Raw genomic sequence first — 12,538 nt, forward strand, 5'->3', positions numbered from 1 at the left:
AGGGGGCCCAACCAAACCCAAAGTTGGTTTTTTCCCATTATGGGATTTCCCCATGTATTTCACCAGAAAGCATAGAAGGTGGGGACTCGAAAAGTTGCCCCCTCCTAACCATATCTAAAGGCTAGGAATCCATTGGTGAGGTCGGTTTTTCCCTCCGAATTTAAGGGAGCCTAACCCTAACCCTAAGTTGGTTTTTTCCCCCTATGGGATTTCCCAATGTATTTCACCGGAAAGCATAGAAGGTGGGGACTCGAAAGGTTGACCCCCTCCTAACCATATCTAAAGGCTAGGAATCCATTGGTGAGGTCGGTTTTTACCTCCGAATTCGAAGGGGCCTAACCCTAACCCTAAGTTGGTTTTTTCCCCCTATGGGATTTCCCCATGTATTTCACCGGAAACCATAGAAAGTGGGGACTCGAAACGTTGACCCCCTCCTAACCATATCTAAAGGCTAGGAATCCATTGGTGAGGTCAGTTTTTCCCTCCGAATTCAAGGGGGCCTATCCCTAACCCTAAGTTGGTTTTTTCCCCCTATGGGTTTCCCCATGTATTTCACTGGAAAGCATAGAAGGTGGGGACTCGAAAGGTTGACCCCCTCCTAACCATATCTAAAGGCTAGGAATCCATTGGTGAGGTCGGTTTTTACCTCCGAATTCGAAGGGGCCTAACCCTAACCATAAGTTGGTTTTTTCCCCCTATGGGATTTCCCCATGTATTTCACCGGAAAGCATAGAAGGTGGGGACTCGAATCGTTGACTCCCTCCTAACCTTATCTAAAGGCTAGGAATCCGTAGGTGAGGTCGGTTTTTACCTCCGAATTCAAGGGAGCCTAACCCTAACCCTAAGTTGGTTTTTTCCCCCTATGGGATTTCCCCATGTATTTCACCGGAAAGCATAGAAGGTGGGGACTCGAAAGGTTGACCCCCTCCTAACCATATCTAAAGGCTAGGAATCCATTGGTGAGGTCGGTTTTTCCCTCCGAATTCAAGGGGGCCTAACCCTAACCCTAAGTTGGTTTTTTCCCCCTATTGGATTTCCCCATGTATTACACCGGAAAGCATAGAAGGTGCGGACTCGAAACGTTGACCCCCTCCTAACCATATCTAAAGGCTAGGAATCCATTGGTGAGGTCGATTTTTCCCTCTGAATTCAAGGGGGCCCAACCAAACCCAAAGTTGGTTTTTTCCCATTATGGGATTTCCCCATGTATTTCACCAGAAAGCATAGAAGGTGGGGACTCGAAACGTTGACCCCCTCCTAACCATATCTAAAGGCGAGGAATCCATTGGTGAGGTCGGTTTTTACCTCCGAATTTAAGGGAGCCTAACCCTAACCCTAAGTTGGTTTTTTCCCCCTATGGGATTTCCCCATGTATTTCACCGGAAAGCATAGAAGGTGGGGACTCGAAAGGTTGACCCCCTCCTAACCACATCTAAAGGCTAGGAATCCATTGGTGAGGTCGGTTTTTACCTCCGAATTCGAAGGGGCCTAACCCTAACCCTAAGTTGGTTTTTTCCCCCTATGGGATTTCCCCATGTATTTCACCAGAAAGCATAGAAGGTGGGGACTCGAAACGTTGACCCCCTCCTAACCATATCTAAAGGCTAGGAATCCATTGGTGAGGTCGGTTTTTACCTTCGAATTCGAAGGGGGCTAACCCTAACCCTAAGTTGTTTTTTCCCCCTATGGGATTTCCCCATGTATTTCACCGGAAAGCATAGAAGGTGGGAACTCAAAATGTTGCCCCCTCCTAACCATATCTAAAGGCTAGGAATCCATTGGTGAGGTCGGCTTTTCCCCCTGAATTCAAGGGGGCCCAACCAAACGCAAAGTTAGTTTTTTCCCATTATGGGATTTCCCCATGTATTTCACCAGAAAGCATAGAAGGTGGGGACTCGAAAAGTTGCCCCCTCCTAACCATATCTAAAGGCTAGGAATCCATTGGTGAGGTCGGTTTTTCCCTCCGAATTCAAGGGGGCCTAACCCTAACCCTAAGTTGGTTTTTTCCCCCTATTGGATTTCCCCATGTATTTCACCGGAAAGCATAGAAGGTGGGGACTCGAAACGTTGACCCCCTCCTAACCATATCTAAAGGCTAGGAATCCATTGGTAAGGTCGGTTTTTACCTCCGAATTCAAGGGGGCCTAACCCTAACCCTAAGTTGGTTTTTTCCCCCCCTATGGGATTTCCCCATGTATTTCACTGGAAAGCATAGAAGGTGGAGACTCGAAACGTTGACCCCCTCCTAACCATATATAAAGGCTAGGAATACATTGGTGAGGTCGGTTTTTCCCTCCGAATTCAAGGGAGCCTAACCCTAACCATAAGTTGGTTTTTTCCCCCTATGGGATTTCCCCATGTATTTCACCGGAAAGCATAGAAGGTGGGGACTCGAATCGTTGACTCCCTCCTAACCTTATCTAAAGGCTAGGAATCCGTAGGTGAGGTCGGTTTTTACCTCCGAATTCAAGGGAGCCTAACCCTAACCCTAAGTTGGTTTTTACCCCCTATGGGATTTCCCCATGTATTTCACCGGAAAGCATAGAAGGTGGGGACTCGAAAGGTTGACCCCCTCCTAACCATATCTAAAGGCTAGGAATCCATTGATGACGTCGTTTTTTCCCTCTGAATTCAAGGGGGCCCAACCCAACCCAAAGTTGGTTTTTTCCCATTATGGGATTTCCCCATGTATTTCACCGGAGAGCATAGAAGGTGGGGACTCGAAAAGTTGCCCCCTCCTAACCATATCCAAAAGCTAGGAATCCATTGGTGAGGTCGGTTTTTCCCTCCGAATTCAAGGGGGCCTAACCCTAACCCTAAGTTGTTTTTTCCCCCTATGGGATTTCCCCATGTATTTCACCGGAAAGCATAGAAGGTGGGGACTCGAAACGTTGACCCCCTCCTAACCATATCTAAAGGCTAGGAATCCATTGGTGAGGTCAGCTTTTCCCTCCGAATTCAAGGGGGCCTAACCCTAACCCTAAGTTGGTTTTTTCCCCCTATCGGATTTCCCCATATATTTCACCGGAAAGCATAGAAGGTGGAGACTCGAAACGTTGACCCCCTCCTAACCATATCTAAAGGTAGGAATCCATTGGTGAGGTCGGTTTTTACCTTCGAATTCGAAGGGGCCTAACCCTAACCCTAAGTTGGTTTTTTCCCCCTATGGGATTTCCCCATGTATTTCACCGGAAAGCATAGAAGGTGGGGACTCGAAAGGTTGACCCCCTCCTAACCATATCTAAAGGCTAGGAATCCATTGGTGAGGTCGATTTTTCCCTCTGAATTCAAGGGGGCCCAACCAAACCCAAAGTTGGTTTTTTCCCATTATGGGATTTCCCCATGTATTTCACCGGAAAGCATAGAAGGTGGGGACTCGAAACGTTGACCCCCTCCTAACCATATCTAAAGGCTAGGAATCCATTGGTGAGGTCGGTTTTTACCTCCGAATTCAAGGGGGCCTAACCCTAACCCTAAGTTGGTTTTTCCCCCCCTATGGGATTTCCCCATGTATTTCACTGGAAAGCATAGAAGGTGGAGACTCGAAATGTTGACCCCCTCCTAACCATATCTAAAGGCTAGGAATACATTGGTGAGGTCAGTTTTTCCCTCCGAATTCAAGGGGGCCTATCCCTAACCCTAAGTTGGTTTTTTCCCCCTATGGGATTTCCCCATGTATTTCACCGGAAAGCATAGAAGGTGGGGAATCGAAACGTTGACCCCCTCCTAACTATATCTAAAGGCTAGGAATCCATTGCTGAGGTCGGTTTTTACCTCCGAATTCGAAGGGGCCTAACCCTAACCATAAGTTGGTTTTTTCCCCCTATGGGATTTCCCCATGTATTTCACCGGAAAGCATAGAAGGTGGGGACTCGAATCGTTGACTCCCTCCTAACCTTATCTAAAGGCTAGGAATCCGTAGGTGAGGTCGGTTTTTACCTCCGAATTCAAGGGAGCCTAACCCTAACCCTAAGTTGGTTTTTTCCCCCTATGGGATTTCCCCATGTATTTCACCGGAAAGCATAGAAGGTGGGGACTCGAAACGTTGACCCCCTCCTAACCATATCTAAAGGCTAGGAATCCATTGATGAGGTCGTTTTTTCCCTCTGAATTCAAGGGGGCCCAACCCAACCCAAAGTTGGTTTTTTCCCATTATGCGATTTCCCCATGTATTTCACCGGAGAGCATAGAAGGTGGGGACTCGAAAAGTTGCCCCCTCCTAACCATATCCAAAAGCTAGGAATCCATTGGTGAGGTCGGTTTTTCCCTCCGAATTCAAGGGGGCCTAACCCTAACCCTAAGTTGTTTTTTCCCCCTATGGGATTTCACCATGTATTTCACCGGAAAGCATAGAAGGTGGGGACTCGAAACGTTGACCCCCTCCTAACCATATCTAAAGGCTAGGAATCCATTGGTGAGGTCAGCTTTTCCCTCCGAATTCAAGGGGGCCTAACCCTAACCCTAAGTTTGTTTTTCCCCCCTATCGGATTTCCCCATATATTTCACCGGAAAGCATAGAAGGTGGAGACTCGAAACGTTGACCCCCTCCTAACCATATCTAAAGGCTAGGAATCCATTGGTGAGGTCGGTTTTTACCTTCGAATTCGAAGGGGCCTAACCCTAACCCTAAGTTGGTTTTTTCCCCCTATGGGATTTCCCCATGTATTTCACCGGAAAGCATAGAAGGTGGGGACTCGAAACGTTGACCCCCTCCTAACCATATCTAAAGGCTAGGAATCCATTGGTGAGGTCGGTTTTCCCCTCCGAATTCAAGGGGGCCTAACCCAAACCTAAGTTGGTTTTTTCCCCTTATGGGATTTCCCCATGTATTTCACCGGAAAGCATAGAAGGTGGGGACTCAAAAAGTTGACCTTCTCCTAAACATATATAATGGCTTGAAATCCAATGGTGAAGTCGAATTCAAGAGGGCCTAACCGTAACCCTAAGTTGGTTTTTTCGCCCTATGGGATTTCTCCGTGTATTTCACCAGAAAGCATAGAAGGTGGGAACTCGAAATGTTGCCCCCTCCTAACCATATCTAAAGGCTAGGAATCCATTGGTGAGGTCGGCTTTTCCCTCTGAATTCAAGGGGGCCCAACCAAACCCAAAGTTGGTTTTTTCCCATTATGGGATTTCCCCATGTATTTCACCAGAAAGCATAGAAGGTGGGGACTCGAAAAGTTGCCCCCTCCTAACCATATCTAAAGGCTAGGAATCCATTGGTGAGGTCGGTTTTTCCCTCCAAATTCAAGGGGGCCTAACCCTAACCCTAAGTTGGTTTTTTCCCCCTATTGGATTTCCCCATGTATTTCACCGGAAAGCATAGAAGGTGGGGACTCGAAACGTTGACCCCCTCCTAACCATATCTAAAGGCGAGGAATCCATTGGTGAGGTCGGTTTTTACCTCCGAATTTAAGGGAGCCTAACCCTAACCCTAAGTTGGTTTTTTCCCCCTATGGGATTTCCCAATGTATTTCACCGGAAAGCATAGAAGGTGGGGACTCGAAAGGTTGACCCCCTCCTAACCATATCTAAAGGCTAGGAATCCATTGGTGAGGTCGGTTTTTACCTCCGAATTCGAAGGGGCCTAACCCTAACCCTAAGTTGGTTTTTTCCCCCTATGGGATTTCCCCATGTATTTCACCGGAAACCATAGAAAGTGGGGACTCGAAACGTTGACCCCCTCCTAACCATATCTAAAGGCTAGGAATCCATTGGTGAGGTCAGTTTTTCCCTCCGAATTCAAGGGGGCCTATCCCTAACCCTAAGTTGGTTTTTTCCCCCTATGGGTTTCCCCATGTATTTCACTGGAAAGCATAGAAGGTGGGGACTCGAAAGGTTGACCCCCTCCTAACCATATCTAAAGGCTAGGAATCCATTGGTGAGGTCGGTTTTTACCTCCGAATTCGAAGGGGCCTAACCCTAACCATAAGTTGGTTTTTTCCCCCTATGGGATTTCCCCATGTATTTCACCGGAAAGCATAGAAGGTGGGGACTCGAATCGTTGACTCCCTCCTAACCTTATCTAAAGGCTAGGAATCCGTAGGTGAGGTCGGTTTTTACCTCCGAATTCAAGGGAGCCTAACCCTAACCCTAAGTTGGTTTTTTCCCCCTATGGGATTTCCCCATGTATTTCACCGGAAACATAGAAGGTGGGGACTCGAAAGGTTGACCCCCTCCTAACCATATCTAAAGGCTAGGAATCCATTGGTGAGGTCGGTTTTTCCCTCCGAATTCAAGGGGGCCTAACCCTAACCCTAAGTTGGTTTTTTCCCCCTATTGGATTTCCCCATGTATTACACCGGAAAGCATAGAAGGTGCGGACTCGAAACGTGGACCCCCTCCTAACCATATCTAAAGGCTAGGAATCCATTGGTGAGGTCGATTTTTCCCTCTGAATTCAAGGGGGCCCAACCAAACCCAAAGTTGGTTTTTTCCCATTATGGGATTTCCCCATGTATTTCACCAGAAAGCATAGAAGGTGGGGACTCGAAACGTTGACCCCCTCCTAACCATATCTAAAGGCGAGGAATCCATTGGTGAGGTCGGTTTTTACCTCCGAATTTAAGGGAGCCTAACCCTAACCCTAAGTTGGTTTTTTCCCACTATGGGATTTCCCCATGTATTTCACCGGAAAGCATAGAAGGTGGGGACTCGAAAGGTTGACCCCCTCCTAACCACATCTAAAGGCTAGGAATCCATTGGTGAGGTCGGTTTTTACCTCCGAATTCGAAGGGGCCTAACCCTAACCCTAAGTTGGTTTTTTCCCCCTATGGGATTTCCCCATGTATTTCACCAGAAAGCATAGAAGGTGGGGACTCGAAACGTTGACCCCCTCCTAACCATATCTAAAGGCGAGGAATCCATTGGTGAGGTCGGTTTTTACCTCCGAATTTAAGGGAGCCTAACCCTAACCCTAAGTTGGTTTTTTCCCCCTATGGGATTTCCCCATGTATTTCACCGGAAAGCATAGAAGGTGGGGACTCGAAAGGTTGACCCCCTCCTAACCATATCTAAAGGCTAGGAATCCATTGGTGAGGTCGGTTTTTACCTCCGAATTCGAAGGGGCCTAACCCTAACCCTAAGTTGGTTTTTTCCCCCTATGGGATTTCCCCATGTATTTCACTGGAAAGCATAGAAGGTGGGGACTCGAAAGGTTGACCCCCTCCTAACCATATCTAAAGGCTAGTAATCCGTAGGTGAGGTCGGTTTTTACCTCCGAATTCAAGGGAGCCTAACCCTAACCCTAAGTTGTTTTTTCCCCCTATGGGATTTCCCCATGTATTTCACCGGAAAGCATAGAAGGTGGGGACTCGAAACGTTGACCCCCTCCTAACCATATCTAAAGGCTAGGAATCCATTGGTGAGGTCAGCTTTTCCCTCCGAATTCAAGGGGGCCTAACCCTAACCCTAAGTTGGTTTTTTCCCCCTATCGGATTTCCCCATATATTTCACCGGAAAGCATAGAAGGTGGAGACTCGAAACGTTGACCCCCTCCTAACCATATCTAAAGGCTAGGAATCCATTGGTGAGGTCGGTTTTTACCTTCGAATTCGAAGGGGGCTAACCCTAACCCTAAGTTGTTTTTTCCCCCTATGGGATTTCCCCATGTATTTCACCGGAAAGCATAGAAGGTGGGAACTCAAAATGTTGCCCCCTCCTAACCATATCTAAAGGCTAGGAATCCATTGGTGAGGTCGGCTTTTCCCCCTGAATTCAAGGGGGCCCAACCCTAACCATAAGTTGGTTTTTTCCCCCTATGGGATTTCCCCATGTATTTCACCGGAAAGCATAGAAGGTGGGGACTCGAATCGTTGACTCCCTCCTAACCTTATCTAAAGGCTAGGAATCCGTAGGTGAGGTCGGTTTTTACCTTCGAATTCGAAGGGGGCTAACCCTAACCCTAAGTTGTTTTTTCCCCCTATGGGATTTCCCCATGTATTTCACCGGAAAGCATAGAAGGTGGGAACTCAAAATGTTGCCCCCTCCTAACCATATCTAAAGGCTAGGAATACATTGGTGAGGTCGGTTTTTCCCTCCGAATTCAAGGGAGCCTAACCCTAACCATAAGTTGGTTTTTTCCCCCTATGGGATTTCCCCATGTATTTCACCGGAAAGCATAGAAGGTGGGGACTCGAATCGTTGACCCCCTCCTAACCATATCTAAAGGCTAGGAATCCATTGGTGAGGTCGGTTTTTACCTTCGAATTCGAAGGGGGCTAACCCTAACCCTAAGTTGTTTTTTCCCCCTATGGGATTTCCCCATGTATTTCACCGGAAAGCATAGAAGGTGGGAACTCAAAATGTTGCCCCCTCCTAACCATATCTAAAGGCTAGGAATACATTGGTGAGGTCGGTTTTTCCCTCCGAATTCAAGGGAGCCTAACCCTAACCATAAGTTGGTTTTTTCCCCCTATGGGATTTCCCCATGTATTTCACCGGAAAGCATAGAAGGTGGGGACTCGAATCGTTGACTCCCTCCTAACCTTATCTAAAGGCTAGGAATCCGTAGGTGAGGTCGGTTTTTACCTCCGAATTCAAGGGAGCCTAACCCTAACCCTAAGTTGGTTTTTACCCCCTATGGGATTTCCCCATGTATTTCACCGGAAAGCATAGAAGGTGGGGACTCGAAAGGTTGACCCCCTCCTAACCATATCTAAAGGCTAGGAATCCATTGATGACGTCGTTTTTCCCCTCTGAATTCAAGGGAGCCTAACCCTAACCCTAAGTTGGTTTTTTCCCATTATGGGATTTCCCCATGTATTTCACCGGAGAGCATAGAAGGTGGGGACTCGAAAAGTTGCCCCCTCCTAACCATATCCAAAAGCTAGGAATCCATTGGTGAGGTCGGTTTTTCCCTCCGAATTCAAGGGGGCCTAACCCTAACCCTAAGTTGTTTTTTCCCCCTATGGGATTTCCCCATGTATTTCACCGGAAAGCATAGAAGGTGGGGACTCGAATCGTTGACCCCCTCCTAACCATATCTAAAGGCTAGGAATCCATTGGTGAGGTCAGCTTTTCCCTCCGAATTCAAGGGGGCCTAACCCTAACCCTAAGTTGGTTTTTTCCCCCTATCGGATTTCCCCATATATTTCACCGGAAAGCATAGAAGGTGGAGACTCGAAACGTTGACCCCCTCCTAACCATATCTAAAGGTAGGAATCCATTGGTGAGGTCGGTTTTTACCTTCGAATTCGAAGGGGCCTAACCCTAACCCTAAGTTGGTTTTTTCCCCCTATGGGATTTCCCCATGTATTTCACCGGAAAGCATAGAAGGTGGGGACTCGAAACGTTGACCCCCTCCTAACCATATCTAAAGGCTAGGAATCCATTGGTGAGGTCGGTTTTTCCCTCCGAATTCTAGGGGGCCTAACCCAAACCTAAGTTGGTTTTTTCCCCTTATGGGATTTCCCCATGTATTTCACCGGAAAGCATAGAAGGTGGGAACTCAAAATGTTGCCCCCTCCTAACCATATCTAAAGGCTAGGAATCCATTGGTGAGGTCGGCTTTTCCCTCTGAATTCAAGGGGGCCCAACCAAACGCAAAGTTAGTTTTTTCCCATTATGGGATTTCCCCATGTATTTCACCAGAAAGCATAGAAGGTGGGGACTCGAAAAGTTGCCCCCTCCTAACCATATCTAAAGGCTAGGAATCCATTGGTGAGGTCGGTTTTTCCCTCCGAATTCAAGGGGGCCTAACCCTAACCCTAAGTTGGTTTTTTCCCCCTATTGGATTTCCCCATGTATTTCACCGGAAAGCATAGAAGGTGGGGACTCGAAACGTTGACCCCCTCCTAACCATATCTAAAGGCTAGGAATCCATTGGTAAGGTCGGTTTTTACCTCCGAATTCAAGGGGGCCTAACCCTAACCCTAAGTTGGTTTTTTCCCCCCCTATGGGATTTCCCCATGTATTTCACTGGAAAGCATAGAAGGTGGAGACTCGAAACGTTGACCCCCTCCTAACCATATCTAAAGGCTAGGAATACATTGGTGAGTTCGGTTTTTCCCTCCGAATTCAAGGGGGCCTATCCCAGACCCTAAGTTGGTTTTTTCCCCCTATGGGATTTCCCCATGTATTTCACCGGAAAGCATAGAAGGTGGGGAATCGAAACGTTGACCCCCTCCTAACTATATCTAAAGGCTAGGAATCCATTGCTGAGGTCGGTTTTTACCTCCGAATTCGAAGGGGCCTAACCCTAACCCTAAGTTGGTTTTTTCCCCCTATGGGATTTCCCCATGTATTTCACCGGAAAGCATAGAAGGTGGGGACTCAAAAAGTTGACCTTCTCCTAAACATATATAATGGCTTGAAATCCAATGGTGAAGTCGAATTCAAGAGGGCCTAACCGTAACCCTAAGTTGGTTTTTTCGCCCTATGGGATTTCTCCGTGTATTTCACCAGAAAGCATAGAAGGTGGGAACTCGAAATGTTGCCCCCTCCTAACCATATCTAAAGGCTAGGAATCCATTGGTGAGGTCGGCTTTTCCCTCTGAATTCAAGGGGGCCCAACCAAACCCAAAGTTGGTTTTTTCCCATTATGGGATTTCCCCATGTATTTCACCAGAAAGCATAGAAGGTGGGGACTCGAAAAGTTGCCCCCTCTTAACCATATCTAAAGGCTAGGAATCCATTGGTGAGGTCGGTTTTTCCCTCCAAATTCAAGGGGGCCTAACCGTAACCCTAAGTTGGTTTTTTCGCCCTATGGGATTTCTCCGTGTATTTCACCAGAAAGCATAGAAGGTGGGAACTCGAAATGTTGCCCCCTCCTAACCATATCTAAAGGCTAGGAATCCATTGGTGAGGTCGGCTTTTCCCTCTGAATTCAAGGGGGCCCAACCAAACCCAAAGTTGGTTTTTTCCCATTATGGGATTTCCCCATGTATTTCACCAGAAAGCATAGAAGGTGGGGACTCGAAAAGTTGCCCCCTCCTAACCATATCTAAAGGCTAGGAATCCATTGGTGAGGTCGGTTTTTCCCTCCAAATTCAAGGGGGCCTAACCCTAACCCTAAGTTGGTTTTTTCCCCCTATTGGATTTCCCCATGTATTTCACCGGAAAGCATAGAAGGTGGGGACTCGAAACGTTGACCCCCTCCTAACCATATCTAAAGGCGAGGAATCCATTGGTGAGGTCGGTTTTTACCTCCGAATTTAAGGGAGCCTAACCCTAACCCTAAGTTGGTTTTTTCCCCCTATGGGATTTCCCCATGTATTTCACCGGAAAGCATAGAAGGTGGGGACTCGAAAGGTTGACCCCCTCCTAACCATATCTAAAGGCTAGGAATCCATTGGTGAGGTCGGTTTTTACCTCCGAATTCAAGGGGGCCTATCCCTAACCCTAAGTTGGTTTTTTCCCCCTATGGGATTTCCCCATGTATTTCACTGGAAAGCATAGAAGGTGGGGACTCGAAAGGTTGACCCCCTCCTAACCATATCTAAAGGCTAGGAATCCATTGGTGAGGTCGGTTTTTACCTCCGAATTCGAAGGGGCCTAACCCTAACCATAAGTTGGTTTTTTCCCCCTATGGGATTTCCCCATGTATTTCACCGGAAAGCATAGAAGGTGGGGACTCGAATCGTTGACTCCCTCCTAACCTTATCTAAAGGCTAGGAATCCGTAGGTGAGGTCGGTTTTTACCTCCGAATTCAAGGGAGCCTAACCCTAACCCTAAGTTGGTTTTTTCCCCCTATGGGATTTCCCCATGTATTTCACCGGAAAGCATAGAAGGTGGGGACTCGAAAGGTTGACCCACTCCTAACCATATCTAAAGGCTAGGAATCCATTGGTGAGGTCGGTTTTTCCCTCCGAATTCAAGGGGGCCTAACCCTAACCCTAAGTTGGTTTTTTCCCCCTATTGGATTTCCCCATGTATTACACCGGAAAGCATAGAAGGTGCGGACTCGAAACATTGACCCCCTCCTAACCATATCTAAAGGCTAGGAATCCATTGGTGAGGTCGATTTTTCCCTCTGAATTCAAGGGGGCCCAACCAAACCCAAAGTTGGTTTTTTCCCATTATGGGATTTCCCCATGTATTTCACCAGAAAGCATAGAAGGTGGGGACTCGAAAAGTTGCCCCCTCCTAACCATATCTAAAGGCTAGGAATCCATTGGTGAGGTCAGTTTTTCCCTCCGAATTCAAGGGGGCCTATCCCTAACCCTAAGTTGGTTTTTTCCCCCTATGGGATTTCCCCATGTATTTCACTGGAAAGCATAGAAGGTGGGGACTCGAAAGGTTGACCCCCTCCTAACCATATCTAAAGGCTAGGAATCCATTGGTGAGGTCGGTTTTTACCTCCGAATTCGAAGGGGCCTAACCCTAACCATAAGTTGGTTTTTTCCCCCTATGGGATTTCCCCATGTATTTCACCGGAAAGCATAGAAGGTGGGGACTCGAATCGTTGACTCCCTCCTAACCTTATCTAAAGGCTAGGAATCCGTAGGTGAGGTCGGTTTTTACCTCCGAATTCAAGGGAGCCTAACCCTAACCCTAAGTTGGTTTTTTCCCCCTATGGGATTTCCCCATGTATTTCAC

This window comes from Natrix helvetica (genome assembly GCF_964273705.1).
Source record: "Natrix helvetica genome assembly, chromosome: 3".
NCBI lineage: Eukaryota > Metazoa > Chordata > Lepidosauria > Squamata > Natricidae > Natrix > Natrix helvetica.